The sequence below is a fragment of the Triticum aestivum genome, chromosome 1B (assembly GCF_018294505.1).
Source record: "Triticum aestivum cultivar Chinese Spring chromosome 1B, IWGSC CS RefSeq v2.1, whole genome shotgun sequence".
Taxonomy (NCBI): domain Eukaryota; kingdom Viridiplantae; phylum Streptophyta; class Magnoliopsida; order Poales; family Poaceae; genus Triticum; species Triticum aestivum.
Window position 1 is genome coordinate 325,443,152 of NC_057795.1, and position 15,833 is coordinate 325,458,984.

Consider the following 15,833-nt stretch of genomic DNA (forward strand, 5'->3'; position numbering starts at 1 on the left):
CGGAGAGGTATCTCTGGGCCCTCTCGGTAATGCTCATCACTATAAGCCTTGCAAGAATGTGACTAATGAGTTAGTTGCGGGATGATGTATTACGGAACGAGTAAAGAGACTTGCCGGTAATGAGATTGAACTAGGTATGAAGATACCGACAATCGAATCTCGGGTAAGTAACATACCGATGACAAAGGGAATAACATATGTTGTCATAAGGTTCGACCGATAAAGATCTTCTTAGAATATGTAGGAACCAATATGGGCATCCAGGTTCCGCTATTGGTTATTGACCAGAGAAGTGTCTCGGTCATGTCTACATAGTTCTCGAACCCGTAGGGTCCGCACGCTTAACGTTCGTTGACGATATAGTATTATATGAGTTATGTATGTTGGTGACCAAATATTGTTCGGAGTCCCGGATGTGATCAAGGACATGACAAGGAGCTCCGGAATGGTCCGGAGGTAAAGATTGATATATGGGATAATAGTGTTTAGCCTCTGGAAGGGTTCCGGAATTCACCGGAAGGGGTTCGGGATGTTTCCCGAAATGTTTGGGTACGAGAACACTTTATTTGGGCCAAGGGGGAAAGCCCACGAGGTTTTTGGAAAGGGCAAAAGGAAGTTTTGCAGAGCCCAGGGGCCAGACGCCAGGGTCCCTGGCGTCTGGTCCTGGAGTCCGAGAAGGACTCTTGCCTTTCAGGCAAAACCAACTTTGAGGAGGCTTTTACTCCAAGTTTCGACCCCAGGGCTCAACATATAAATAGAGGGGCAGGGCTAGCACCCAAGACACATCAAGAAACACCAAGCCGTGTGCCGGCAACCCCGTCCCTCTAGTTTATCCTCCTTCATAGTTTCCGTTGTGCTTGGCGAAGCCCTGCGAAGATTGTTCTTCACCAACACTGTCACCACGCCGTCGTGCTACCGGAACTCATCTACTACTTCGTCCGTCTTGTTGGATCAAGAAGGCGAGGACGTCATCGATCTGAACGTGGAGGTGCCATACGTTCGGTACTTGATTAGGACGGATCATGAAGGTGTACGACTACATCAACCGCGTTGATAAACGCTTCTGCTTTGCGATCTTCAAGGGTATGAAGATGCTCTCCCCCCTCGTTGCTATGCATCTCCTATTGGAAATATGCCCTAGAGGCAATCATGTACGATGATATTTCCTGTGTGTTTATGAATAAAGATAGTCCTTGGATGTAATCAATGATACTTGTTGGCAAGTGCGTGACTTGTCTGTGAGATCTTGTATTGTATGATACGTCCTAAATTGTCCCTAGTCGCAAGTGACGTGTGGGCACACGCCAGACTAGACTAGCGTATGACACGGTGGATGGCTCGGTCTCACTAGCCATGGAGCATTGGATGCTCACCGGATAATATGGACTCAGAAGGATCTGGTCGGATTTGACGTAGTCAAATCCGAGTCAAGATAAGGTCCGAGACGGACAGACCCAACTATGAGACACAGCGATATGTCATCTGTGAGTCTCTAGTACAACATATGTTCTATGTCCTAAGACCTGAGATGACGCATGTACTCGGGATGGTGACAGACTTGCTTTGGCCGACCAAACGCTACTCCGTGACTGGGTAGTTACAAAGGTAGGTTTCGGGTTTGTCCAGTCCCATGCTGCGAGACATGGTCGAGCAAGATGGGATTTGCCCCTCCGATCAGGAGAGATATACTCTGGGCCCCTCGTGTGATCCGACTAGGATAAGCATGGCCATGCGACAGGGATTATGAGATAATCTGGTTTGTGGTCGGTATCACTGGAACGAGAAAGAGGTCGGGCTAGCACAAGGATGACAGTCTCGCCTTGAGCCCGACAACATATATCGTGAGGCAAAGGGAACAGAAGTGTGACACGTTGTACAGGTTCGCCTAACCAGCTTCATAGTCTGCTTGGTGGTCGGCATGCCTTGCTAGAGGCCGCTACCAACCGTGCAGGTCGGAGGTGATCCGAACTCTGACCAAGCCGACTTGAACCTAAGGGGTCGCGCGCTTAAGGGAAGGAACCTACAAGGTCGGTCCGGAGGACACTGGTCGGATGTGATCCGAACTGGACTTGGAACGCAACCGAGTAGACTTTGGGCTTTAGGGTCCGTGCGAGGCCCAAGTGTTGATCCCGCAATGGACGCCTATATAAAGTGGAGGTGCGGCACACTCAAAAAGGTTGATCGCTTCGGCGCCATCGTTAGGGCTTTGCATGTGTTGCAACTAGCCACCTCCACTCGCCGCCGACTGTGTGATCGGACCTAGCAGTCCGCCGCACGGTGTTCCTCCTGCACGCACGGATACCGTTAGAGGCGGTGCACTTGCGCCGCTCCAGCGAACTTGTACGTGGGATCGGACGACCAACTGTTCGAGGGAGATCGGACGAGGAGTAGACGATCCACGCGGACGCACTGCCCCAACTCTTCTTTCGCTACACGACACTGCACATCTAGTGGTAATGAACCGTGATCCATCTCCCGTAGCATGTTCTTGTTGTTCTGCGCGTAGGAAAATTTTAATTTGAAGTCGACGCACCCTACCGTCGAACCCAACATCTCCTAGATAGATCTTGCGTGATCGTAGGAAAAATTAGAAATTACTACGTTCCCCAACAGTGGCATTCGAGCCAGGTCTATGCGTAGATGTTTTATGCACGAGTAGAACACAAAGAGTTGTTGGCGATAATTGTCATACTTCTTACCACCAACGTCTTACTTTGATTCGGCTGTATTGATGGATGAAGCGGCCCGGACCGACATTACATGACCACGTTCATGAGACTGGTTCTACCGACATGCTTTTGCACATAGGTGGTTTGCGGATGTCTGTTTCTCCAACTTTAGTTGAATCGAGTTTAACTACGGTCGGTCCTTGTTGAAGGTTAAAACAACACACTTGATGAAAAATCGTTGTGGTTTTGATGCGTAGGTAAGAACGGTTCTTGCTAGAAGCCCACAGCAGCCACGTAAAACTTGCAACAACAAAGTAGAGGACGTCTAACTTGTTTTTGCAGGGCTTGCTGTGATGTGATATGGTCAAGACATGATGTGATATAAATTGTTGTATGAGATGATCATGTTTTGTAACAAAGTTATCGGCAACTGGCAGGAGCCATATGGTTGTCGCTTTATTGTATGCAATGCAATCGCCATGTAATTCTTTTACTTTATCACTAAGTGGTAGCGATAGTTATAGAAACAATAGTTGGTGAGACGACAATGATGCTACAATGGAGATCAAGGTGTCGCGCCGATGACAATGGAGATCATGACGATGCTTCGGTGATGGAGTTCATAAGCACAAGACGATGATGGCCATATCATGTCACATATTATGATTGCATGTGATGTTTATCTTTTATGCATCTTATTTTGCTTAGTACGACGGTAGCATTATAAGATGACCCCTTACTAAATTTCAAGGTATAAGTGTTCTCCCTGAGTATGCACCGTTGCTACAGTTCGTCGTGCCGAGACACCACATGATGATCGGGTGTGATAAGCTCTACGTTCACATACAACGGGTGCAAGCCAGTTTTGCAGACGCAAAATACTCGGGTTAAACTTGACGAGCCTAGCATATGCAGATATGGACTTGGAACACTAAGACCTAAAGGTCGAACGTGAATCATATAGTAGATATGATCAACATAGTGATGTTCACCATTGAAAACTACTCCATCTCACGTGATGATCGGACATGGTTTAGTTGATTTGGATCACGTGATCATTTAGATGACTAGAGGGTTGTCTATTTAAGTGGGAGTTCTTAAGTAATATGATTAACTGAACTTTAATTTATCATGAACTTAGTCCTGATAGTTATTTTGCATGTCTATGTTATTGTAGATCAATGGCCCGTGCTACCGTTCCTTTAATTTTTAATGCGTTCCTAGAGAAAGCTAAGTTGAAAGATGATGGCAGAAATTACACGGACTGGGTCCATAACTTGAGGATTATCCTCATTGCTGCACAGAAGAATTATGTCCTAGAAGCATCGCTGGGTGCCAGGCCTGCTGCAGATGCTAGTGATGATGTTAAGAACGTCTGGCACAGCAAAGCTGATGACTACTCAATAGTTCAGTGTGCATAATGCATTTTAGTTATTAAACTGGACTTTGAAAAAGCATTTGATACAATTGAGCATGATGCAATATTGGACATTTTTAAGGCCAAAGGTTTTGGTGACAGATGGATCTCTTGGATGAAAAGTCTATTTTCAACAGCAACATCTTTAGTACTACTGAATGGAGTACCAGGGAAAAAAATTCTACATCAAAAGGGGAGTAAGACAGGGAGATCCTTATTCTCCACTAATTTTTGTGCTGGCAGCAAATCTGTTACAATCTATCCTAAACAAAGCAATGAGGATAAACTTACTATCTGCACCACTGCAAGTGAACTCTTGCCCACACTTCCCAATTGTGCAGTATGCAGATGACACTCTGGTGATTATGCAAGCTGATACTAGGCAACTCTTCTATCTAAAAGCTTTACTCAACACTTTTGCTTCAGCTACAGGGCTCAAAGTGAATTATGGGAAGTCTTTTCTGGTTCCTCTAAACATTAATGAAGACAGGGTTGAACTATTCACAAACACACTCCAATGTGCTAGAGGACACTTCCCTTTCAATTACCTTGGGCTTCCATTGGGAATCTACAAGCCCACTGTGGAGCAATGTTTACCTCTGGTCAACAGGATTGCTAAAAGGTTGGCAGGCATATCCATCTTCATGACACAGGCTGGAAAATTGATGTTGGTCAAGTCAGTGCTAACTTCTTTGGTAGTGTTCTTCATGACATGTCTGGATATTCCAATCACTATAAAAAGCAGATAGTAAAGTACCTTAGGCACTGTCTTTGGAGGGGCCCAGACATGGAAGACCGCAGGCCTGCTCTAGTTGCTTGGACTACTGTGTGCAGACCCAAAGATCAGGGAGGACTAGCAGTATTGGATATATATACCCACAACAAAACCTTGCTAATGAAGAATTTGCATAAATTTTTCAACAGACATGATATACCATGGGTCAACTTGATTTGGGAAACATACTACAATGATGGGCAGTTACCAGGAGACAACATGGTAGGTTCTTTTTGGTGGAAATCAAACTTGGCACTTCTGGATCATTACAAAGCTATTGCTAGATGCAATGTGGGAGATCGGGCCAGTGCTTATTTTTGGGATGATCTTTGGCAACAGGCTGTACTCAAACACAAATTCCACCACCTGTACTCTTTTGTGAGAAACCCACAGTTGAACATACAACAGGTATTGCAGACAGAATACCTTCAAGACCTTTTCTTCTTACCATTGACAACAGAGGCATATGAGGAATTCATTGAAATGGAGGACATTTGCATCTCTATGAGGCAATCTGAATTTCTGGGATCTTTAGATACTTGGAGTTATATCTGGGGTAATGAAACATACTCATCCATCAAAGCATATAAAGTGTTAATAGGTCACAAGCAAACACCTCCCCATTTCAATTGGATCTGGCAAAGCGCATGTCAGCCAAAACATAAAGTTTTTTTCTGGCAACTACTTCATGACAGAGTTAACACAAGAAACCTGCTTAGAAGGAAGAATTTTGTTCTGGAAGCATACAACTGTGCAATTAATGATTGTCAACAGGAAGAAACACTTCATCATCTTTTCTGGGGATGCCCATTTGTGCAACAATGCTGGGACTTCATTTGTCCAACAAGAACACCAAATCCGTCAGTACTGGAAGCATTCCAAGATCTAAAGGACAAACTAAATTACCCTTTTTACATGGAGATCATCATTCTTGGAGCATGGGCCATATGGATAATCAGAAATAATAAAATATTTGAAAGCATTACACCATCTTTTCAAGGCTGGAAGTTCATTTTCCTGGAGGAGCTAAAGCTTTTAAGGTTCAGAATGAAGAGGAAACATGTGAATCATTTCAACCTGTGGCTGGAGACCCTGCTGTAATTTTTATTATTTCTTTTCTTAGTTATAGTTTGTAATTTCTATTTCTTTTCTTAGTTTTTCTTTCTTCTTTTCTTTCTTTCCGTGGGCTTACCTCAAGCCTGCAAGACTACTTGTTTCTTTGTTCTATAATATAAAAAATTGCAGTGGGGTTTTACCCTACTGTTTATAGTCAAAAAATAGTTCAGTGTGACATGCTTTACGACTTAGAATCGGGACTTCAAAGACGTTTTGAACATCATGTAGCATATGCGATGTTCCAAGAGTTGAAGCTAATATTTCAAGCAAATTCCCGAGTTGAGAGATATGAAGTCTCCAACAAGTTCTACAGCTACAAAATGGAGGAGAATAGTTCTATCAGTGAACACATACTCAGAATGTCTGGGTACCATAACCACTTGACTCAGCTGGGAGTTAATCTTCCTGATGATAGTGTCATTGACAAAGTTCTTCAATCACTGCCACCAAGCTATAAAGGCTTCGTGATGAACTATAATATGCAAGGGATGAACAAAACTATTCCGAGCTCTTCGCAATGCTAAAGGCTGCGGAGGTAGAAATCAAAAAAGGAGCATCAAGTGTTGATGGTCAACAAGACCACTAGTTTCAAGAAAAAAGGGCAAAGGGAAGAAGGGGAACTTCAAGAAGAACATCAAGAAAGTTGCTGCTCAGGAGAAGAAACCCAAGTCTGGACCTAAGCTTGAAACTGAGTGCTTCTACTTCAAAGGGACTAGTCACTGGAAGCGGAACTGCCCCAAGTATTTGGCGGATAAGAAGGATGGCAAAGTGAAAGGTATATTTTATATACATGTTATTGATGTGTACCTTACTAATGCTCGTAGTAGCGCCTGGGTATTTGATACTGGTTCTGTTGCTCATATTTTCAACTCAAAACAGGGGCTACAGATTAAACGAATATTGGCTAAGGACGAGGTGACGATGCGTGTGGGAAATGGTTCCAAGGTCGATGTGATCACCGTCGGCACGCTACCTCTACATCTACCTTCGGATTAGTTTTAGACCTAAATAATTGTTATTTGGTGCCAGCGTTGAGCATGAACATTATACTGGATCTTGTTTGATGCGAGATGCTTATTCATTTAAATCAGAGAATAATGGTTGTTCTATTTATATGAGTAATATTTTTTATGGTCATGCACCCTTGCTGAGTGGTCTATTTTTATTGAATCTTGATCGTGATGACACACATGTTCATAATATTGAAGCCAAAAGATGCAAAGTTGATAATGATAGTGCAACTTATTTGTGGCACTACCGTTTGGGTCATATCGGTGTAAAGCGCATGAAGAAACTCCATGCTGATGGACTTTTGGAATCACTTGATTATGAATCACTTGGTGCTTGCAAACCGTGCCTCATGGGAAAGATGACTAAAACTCCGTTTTTCGGAACAATGTAACGAGCTACTGACTTATTGGAAATAATACATACAGATGTATGCGGTCCAATGAGTGTTGAGGCTCGTGGCGGGTATCGTTATTTTCTTACCTTCACACATGATTTCAGCAGATATGGGTATATCTACTTAATGAAGCATAAGTCTGAAACATTTGAAAAGTTCAAAGAATTTCAGAGTGAAGTGGAAAATCATCATAACAAGAAAATAGAGTTTCTACGATCTGATCGTGGAGGTGAATATTTGAGTTACGAGTTTGGTCTTCATTTGAAACAATGTGGAATAGTTTCATAACTTACGCCACCTGGAACACCATAGTGATATGGTGTGTCCGAACGTCGTAACCGTACTTTGTTGGATATGCTGCGATCTATGATGTCTTTTACTGATTTACCACTATCGTTTTGGGGTTATGCTTTAGAGATGACTGCATTCACTTTAAATAGGGCACCATCAAAATCCGTTGAGACGACGCCTTGTGAACTGTGGTTTGGCAAGAAACAAAAGTTATCATTTCTTAAAGTTTGGGGCTGTGATGCTTATGTGAAAAAGCTTCAACCTGATAAACTTGAACCCAAATCGGAGAAGTGTGTCTTCATGGGATACCCAAAGGAAACTGTTGGGTACACCTTCTATCAGAGATCTGAAGGCAAGATATTCATTGCTAAAAATTGATCCTTTCTAGAGAAGGAGTTTCTCTCGAAAGAAGTGAGTGAGAGGAAAGTAGAACTTGATGAGGTAATTTTACCTTCTCCCTTATTGGAAAGTAGTTCATCACAGAAATCAGTTCCAGTGATTCCTACACCAATTAGTGAGGAAGCTAATGATGATGATCATGAAACTTCAGATCAAGTTACTACCAAACCTCGTAGGTCTTCCAGAGTGAGAACCAACCAGAGTGGTATGGTGATCTTGTTCTGGAAGTCATGTTACTAGACCATGGTGAACCTACAAACTATGAGGAAGCGATGATGAGCCCAGATTCCGCGAAATGGCTTGAGGCCATGAAATCTGAGATGGGATCCATGTATGAGAACAAAGTGTGGACTTTGGAGGATTTGCCCGATGATCGGCAAGCCATAGAAAATAAATGGATCTTCAAGAAGGAGACTGACACTGACGGTAATGTTACTGTCTACAAAGCTTGACTTGTTGCGAAAGGTTTTTGACAAGTTCAAGGAGTTGACTACGATGAGAATTTCTCACCCGTAGTGATGCTTAAGTCTGTCCGAATCATGAGCAATTGCCGCATTTTATGATTATGAAATTTGGCAGATGGATGTCAAAATTGCATTCCTGAATGGATTTCTAGAAGAAGAGTTGTATATGATGCAACTAGAAGGTTTTGTCGATCCAAAGGGTGCTAACAAAGTGTGCAAGCTCTAGCGATCCATTTATGGACTAGTGAAAGCTTCTCGGAGTTGGATAAACGCTTTGATAGTGTGATCAAAGCATATGGTTTTATACAGACTTTTGGAGAAGCCTGTATTTATAGGAAAGTGAGTAGGAGCTATGTAGCATTTCTAATATTATATGTCGATGACATATTGTTGATTGGAAATGATATAGAATTTCTGGATAGCATAAAGGGATACTTGAATAAGAGTTTTTCAATGAAAGACCTCGGTGAAGCTGCTTACATATTGGGCATCAAGATCTGTAGAGATAGATCAAGATGCTTAATTGGACTTTCACAAAGCACATACCTTGATAAAGTTTTGAAGAAGTTCAAAATGGATCAGTCAAAGAAAGAGTTCTTGCTTGTGCTACAAGGTTTGAAGTTGAGTCAGACTCAATGCCCGACCACTGCAGAAGATAGAGAGGAAATGAAAGTCATTCCCTATGCTTCAGCCATAGGTTCTATCATGTATGCAATGCTGTGTACCAGACCTGTTGTGTGCCTTGCTATAAGTATAGCAGGGAGGTACCAAAGTAATCCTAGAGTGGAGCATTGGACAACGGTCAAGAACATCCTGAAATACTTGAAAAGTATTAAGGATATGTTTCTTGTTTATGGAGGTGCCAAAGAGCTCGTCGTAAACGGTTACGTTGATGCAAGCTTTGACACTGATCCGTATGACTCTAAGTCACAATTCGGATACATATTTTTATCAAATGGAGGAGCTGTCAGTTGGTGCAGTTCCAAGGAGAGTGTCGTGGCGGGATCTATGTGTGAAGCAGAGTACATTGCTGCTTCGGAAGCAGCAAATGAAGGAGTCTGGATGAAGGAGTTCATATCCGATCAAGGTGTCATACCTAGTGCATTGGGTCCAATAAAATCTTTTGTGACAATACTGGTGCAATTGCCTTGGCAAAGGAATCCAAATTTCACAAGAGAACCAAGCACATCAAGAGACGCTTCAATTCCATCCGTCCTCAAATGTTGGAAGGGGACATAGAGATTTCCAAGATACATACAGATCTGAATGTTGCAGACCCGTTGACTAAGCCTCTTCCATGAGCAAAACATGACCAACACCAAAACTCCACGGGTGTTAGAATCATTACTTTGTAATCTAGATTATTGACTCTAGTGCAAGTGGGAGACTAAAGGAAATATGCCCTAGAGGCAATAATAAAGTTATTATTCATTTCCTTATTTCATGATAAATGCTTATTATTCATGCTAGAATTGTATTAACCGGAAACTTAGTATATGTGTGAATACATAGACAAAATAAAGTGTCCCTAGTATGACTCTATTTGACTAGCTCATTAACCAAAGATGGTTATGTTTCCTAACCATAGACATGTGTTGTCATTTGATGAACGGGATCACATCATTAGGAGAATGATGTGATGGACATGACCAATCCGTTAGCTTAGCATTATGATCGTTATAGTTTCATTGCTACTGCTTTCTTCATGACTTATACATGCTCCTTAGACTATGAGATTATGCAACTCCCGAATACCGGAGGAACACCTTGTGTGCTATCAAACGTCACAACATAAATGGGTGATTATAAAGATGCTCTACAGGTGTCTCCGAAGGTATTTGTTGGGTTGGCATAGATCGAGATTAGGATTTGTCACTCCGTGTTTCGGAGATGTATCTTTGGGCCCTCTCGGTAATGCTCATCGCTATAAGCCTTGCAAGAAATGTGACTAATGAGTTAGTTGCAGGATGATGTATTATGGAACGAGAAAGGAGACTTGCCAGTAACGAGATTGAACTAGGTATGAAGATACCGACAATCGAATCTCGGGTAAGTAACATACCGATGACAAAGGGAATAACGTATGTTGTCTTAAGGTTCAACCAATAAAGATCTTCATAGAATATGTAGGAACCAATATGGGCATCTAGGTTCCCTATTGGTTATTGATCAGAGAAGTGTCTTGGTCATGTCTACATAGTTCTCGAACCCGTAGGGTCCGCACGCTTAACGTTCGTTGACGATATAGTATTATATGAGTTATGTATGTTGGTGACCGAATATTGTTCGGAGTGTCGGATGTGATCAATGACATGATGAGGAGCTCCGGAATGGTCCGGAGGTAAAGATTGATATATGGGATAATAGTGTTCGGCCTCTGGAAGGGTTCCGGAATTCATCAGAAGGGGTTCCGGATGTTTTCCAAAATGTTTGGGTACGAGAACACTTTATTTGGGCCAAAGGGGAAAGCCCACGAGGTTTTTGGAAAGGGCAAAAGGAAGTTTTGCGGAGCCCAGGGGCCAGACGCTAGGGTCCCTGGTGTCTGGGTCAGACGCCGGGAACCCTGGCGTCTAGTCCTGGAGTCCGGGAAAGACTCTTGTCTTTCGGAAAAAACCGACTTTGAGGAGGCTTTTACTCCAAGTTTCGACCCCAGGGCTCAACATATAAATAGAGGGGCAGGGCTAGCACCCAAGAAAAATCAAGAAACACCAAGAAGTGTGCCGGCAACCCCGTCCCTCTAGTTTATCCTCCGTCATAGTTTTCGTTGTGCTTGGCGAAGCCCTGCAGAGATTGTTCTTCACCAACACCATCACCATGCCATCATGCTGCCGGAACTCATCTACTACTTCGCCCGTCTTGCTGGATCAAGAAGGCGAGGACGTCATCAAGCTTTTTGAACATGTGCTGAACGCGGAGGTGCCGTACGTTCAATACTTGATTGGGACGGATCGTGAAGGTGTACGACTACATCAACCGCATTGATAAACGCTTCCGCTTTGTGATCTTCAAGGGTATGAAGAGGCTCTCCCCCTTGTTGCTATGCATATCCTAGATAGATCTTGCGTGATCGTAGGAAAATTTTGAATTTACTACGTTCCCCAACACCACGGGCCTTTGACCCCGTGCACACGCCCCCCTGTAGTACAACCACGCACACTTCACGTTTTCGGTCATATCTCCCACTTTTGAACTCTGATTTGGGTGTTCTTTGGCTCATTGGAAAGCTAGCGACGTGCCCAAGCTGCGCATCTTGGTTTCACCATCATTTGAATCCATCTTATTTTGTGCATTTTTGCATTTGTGGTTGTTTGAGTTGTGATATGAGTCTGCTAAGGTGTTTCGGCTACTTAGGGACGATTACATCGTCATCCACCACTGGACACTTGTATTGTTCCATCGACCACAATGACATTCCGCATCAACGACGATCATCCATCCTTTGAGACCATCTTCAACCCGAAGCACGGCCAGTTACCCCTGACTTCGTGAAAGGTTAAGTGTGATGAAGGTATCCATTATGCCATAAACTTTTCCTTCCTTGCCATTATGATGTGGAGCATCCCACCGGTCATCCTCATGGACCTACCTTCGTCTCCTACAACACCACATGGACCAATGACAAGAGCTTGAGCAAGGGCTATCGAAACTAAGGTGAACTCGTTCCTCTCCGAACTTACACGTTCCTCATATGAGACATGGCTACTACCTCAAGCGGAGCCCTATGTGTGATCATGTACTTAGAGGAAAGCCACGGAGCAACTACACCCAATGGACAAGACGACGAGGACACCAAGTACAAGAACCAATAAGAAGAGCTGCCAAAAAAACCAGAGCCACTTGACGACCGGACCACGCCGGACATCCGACGCCTGAAGCTCCAGCCAGCCCAAGTCTCAGTCAGCGAGTGCTACAGTGTCCGGACGACCGACACGGACCGAACGTCCAACACCTCCTAGCGCCCGAACGATCGCTGCCCTCCGGACATCCGTTGCCACCCAACAAAAGAGAAATTAATGGAAGTCTAAGCCCTCCGGATGACCGACACCTTCCGGACAACCGGACCTTCACGAGCTACCGGACATCCGAGACCCTCCTGAAGTCCGACGCTTGTTTGTGCACAGTGACTAGGGCTGAGGTCCATGTACTCATTCGACACCCTAGACTATATATACTCCCGCTCCCTCTTATTAGGGTTAACATTGGCTTAACTCGTTTTTGAGACAGAGCTTTGCTCATCTACTTGATACATACTTAATTAGAGATTGAGGCCTCCACAGAGAAGATCCCAAGTGGATTCAAGGCCCCGAAAGGGAAGACCCCCTCGTGGATTCAAGACCCTGTATCCTCACGGATCGGGAAGGACTACCTATCGTTTGTATCATCCCTTGTTGTGTTTGGATCATGTATCACTCTTTATGTTCATGGATCTAGCACATGTGTGATCGTTCTCGTTGATTTGAGTGTTTCCCCCTTGTTCCCCTCTCGTGTGTTCTTCATGGGATCCCCTCCAAATCATGAAAGATCAGCCTCTAGGGTTTCACCCTACATCATCTTGGTATCATGAGCCAATGTTGATCACGAATTTGGAGTCCCTACCCCCGTTTTCTAGCCTAATTTGTGTGTTTTTGTCCAATTTCGAAAATTTCCACAAAAATAGCCATACCAATTTTTTTGTGATTTGTTGGTTTGATGAAGTTTTGTTGGATTTGATCCATGGATTTCTTTTGCCATGAGTGGATCTAGCTTTCCCCCATATTTTCTCAATTCCATCCGCGAAATTCGTCCAATTTTGACCTCCAATTCCCTCTCCACCACGACCTCTTGAGTTCATCCTGCAGCCGCCCAGAGACGGGACATCCGGTAGCTACTGGACGCCCGACGACCTCCGGTCGTTCGACAAAACCTGACGAAACCGATTTTTTTCATCCGAAAATTTTCAACCACCACTACTTCCGCACCGCCACTCCAATAACCCCTCATTGCATCTTTGCATACAACCACCGCCTTCCGCAACCACCATCACTTAACCGCTACAACCTCCGACAATTTGGACACATTTTGTTCTTTGAGAATTTGAGTTGTGGTTCTCTGTTTTCTAGGGTGTTTTGGCTAACTAGGATTGGTTCAACATCGACATCACCACCGCTCATTTTGATCATCGACATCAACCACTCCATCACCTTGACACCATCCTCCATAAGCAAGGGACGGTAACCTCGACGACACCTTTGTGTACTCCCTTGCCATTGCATTGTTAACCCCCCGAGACCATCTTTGTGTCACTTACCTATCGAGACTAGCCATTTGAGTATTGTCGGCAACGTTACTTGTGCACATTAGCGATCGTCTTTCCCATTGCATACATTCTATGCCATCTTGGTATCATCACTAGTGCAACATCCTTGTTCCCGCATACACAATTGCTATCTTGGTTTGTGAAGTTTTGCATAAGTGGCCAAAGAAAGAGATCAAAAGAGAAAGAGCCAAAAAGCTTTTAAGCAAGAACCATAACATCATACTACATTAAGATTGTCATACTCGATCATCTTGGATCATATCACCGGAACACCATAAATATAGCATACTTGGGATAGAAGTCGTTGCATTTTTGCTTTGTAGGTTGTGCACAACTCTCGTTTCCGCCTATTGAGCAATCGTGTTAGCGTCTCTATAGCCTTGCGCAACAAAAGCATTTTTCGTGGATTCCACATTTTGAGCTCGTTCTTTGGTTGCACGACCCCATTTATCTTTCCATGTGTGTGTTTCCGTGTGCACACAATTGATTCATTCTCAACATCGGATCCGGTACAAATTGTGCTATTTCCTTGTACATTATCGAGTGATCATTGATTCATTCTCAACATCAGATAAGGTACATTTGGTATAGTTCTTTTCTTTCTTCCACTTACATATGTTGCTTGAGATGATGGATAGGCCAACTACTTCTTCGAATCCACTCTTCATCGAACAAGATGCTGACCCGAACAACTACTGATGTAGGGTGGAACCCTAGATGCCCGATCTTTCACGATTGGAGAGGACCCTACGAAGAACACGAGGAACACGAGGGGAAAACACGAGGAGAGAAATCACTCAAACCAACAAGATTCGATTACACATGTGCTATATCCTCGAAACACAAAGAGATACAAGATCCAAATCCAATAAAGGACGATAAAAGAGGTAACTAGTTCATCTTCGTGAGGAGGTCTTGAAGTGTCTTCCCATGAAGGGGTCTTGAATCCAAGGTGGATCTTCTCCGAAGAGGGAGCGGTCTCTCTCGATGGAGTAGATCTGGATGGATGAGCAAAGCTCTATCTCACAAATGAGCTAAACCATTGCTAACCCTAGAAAGAGGGAGGAGGAGGTCTATTTATAGTATAGTGTCACGAAAGGGTAAGTGGGCTTCAGCCCAACACATGGCCGATATACAGGCGTCGGACGTCCGACCGTCATCGGTCATCCCGAGGCTCTCGAGGGATCAGACGTCTGAGAAGGGTCGGACTTCCGATCTTTTGGCTTTGTCGGGGCTTTGTCGGACGTCCGGTTGCGGTCGGTCATCCGGTACGTTGGTCATCCGGGGGCTTCCATACTTTTGATGTTTTGGATCAGGTGTGGTGGTGCCGGTCGTTTGGTGGTGCTCGATCATCCAGGCGCTGGGAGGTGTTGGTCGTCCGATGAACATCGGACGTCCGACCGCTGTAGTGTCCGCTGGCTTAGGCTTGTTCGGCTGGCTGGAGCTTCAGGCGTCGGTCGTTCGATCGGGGTCGGTCGTCCGACGATTGGAGACTTCCACGCTGCTTCTCTTCTCGCTCCTTGTACTTGGTGACCACGCCGTCTTGTCCGTTTGGTGTAGTTGTTCCCTGTCCTTCTTCCAAGTACCTGATCACACATAGGGTCCCCGCTTGAGGTAGCATCCATGTCTCATAGGTAGAGAGTGGTAGTTCAGAGAGGAGCGAGTTCACCTTATCTTCGATAGCCTTCGCTCGAGATCTTGTCATTGGTCCAAGTGGTGTCGTGGGAGACGTAGGTAGGTCCATGGGGATGACCTTGGGATGCTCCGCATCATCTCCCCTCTTGGGAAAGATCCGACCTGGGATCAAAAGCCTCATCACTATGGAAGGGAGAGAGATCGTTGATGTCGAAGACATCGCTCATGTTGTACTTGTCGCGTGGGAGATCAATCTTGTATGCATTGTTGTTGTAGCGTGCTAGTACCTTGAAGGGTCCGTTGGCTCGAGGTAGAAGCTGGGACTTGCGTTCATTGGGGAAGCGTTCCTTGCGAAGGTGTAGCCAG